The following is a 1,024-nucleotide window of genomic DNA, read 5'->3' as shown; positions in this document are numbered from 1 at the left end:
TGACACCCCTGGGTCACTGATACCACCACCAGATGGGCTTTGGACTTCCCAGCCTCAGAAACTGTAAGCAATAAATTTTGTTTCCTTTATAAATCACCCAGTTTCAAGTACTTTGTTATAAGCAACAGAAACAGACTAATACAGAGGGGTTAGAATTAGGAAAAGTTTAAACACCCCAAATCTCATTGTTCTTACCAAGATTCAGTGATTTTCTTGACTAAACATTATTCATTGTCAAAACTGACAATCAGGGCCAGCCCATGGCTCACTCGGGAGAGTGCGGTGCTGATAACACCAAGGCCACGGGTTCGGATCCCATATAGGGATGGCCGGTTTGCTCACTGGCTGAGCGTGGTGCTGACAACACCAAGTCAAGGGTTAAGATCCCCTTACCGGTCATCTTTAAAAAAAAAAAAGACAAAACTGACAATCAGCTTTGTATCTCATGAATATTCATAACCAATAAAAAACAAAATATAAATAAATAAATAAAAACATTGCTCAGATTGCTGCAAGCCTCTATTTAATTTCTAGAGTCTAAAAGAGTTGATTTTGACCTTTTTGCCAGAGTGCTCATTGCCTTTATGGAGCAGCAGATTTTTGGAAGTGCTTACTCCACTATTCTGAAAGTTGGAAAGATCCCCAGCTTTCTTTTAACGTTAGCGTGGTGTACCATTTTACATCCTTTTACTTTCATTTTACTTGTGTCTTGATTTTAAAGTGAATTTCCTATTAGTAGAATGTAGTTGAATCTTGCTTTTTTTTTTTTAAATGCACTTTGACAATCCCTGCCTTTTTTTTTTTTTTTTTTTTTTTTTNTAGGAAAAGTTTAAACACCCCAAATCTCATTGTTCTTACCAAGATTCAGTGATTTTCTTGACTAAACATTATTCATTGTCAAAACTGACAATCAGGGCCAGCCCATGGCTCACTCGGGAGAGTGCGGTGCTGATAACACCAAGGCCACGGGTTCGGATCCCATATAGGGATGGCCGGTTGCTCACTGGGTGGGCGTGGTGCTGAC

Source organism: Galeopterus variegatus, unplaced genomic scaffold (assembly GCF_000696425.1).
Source record: "Galeopterus variegatus unplaced genomic scaffold, G_variegatus-3.0.2 Scaffold7714, whole genome shotgun sequence".
NCBI classification, from domain to species: Eukaryota; Metazoa; Chordata; class Mammalia; order Dermoptera; family Cynocephalidae; genus Galeopterus; species Galeopterus variegatus.
Note: the sequence above shows the minus strand (reverse complement) of the source record.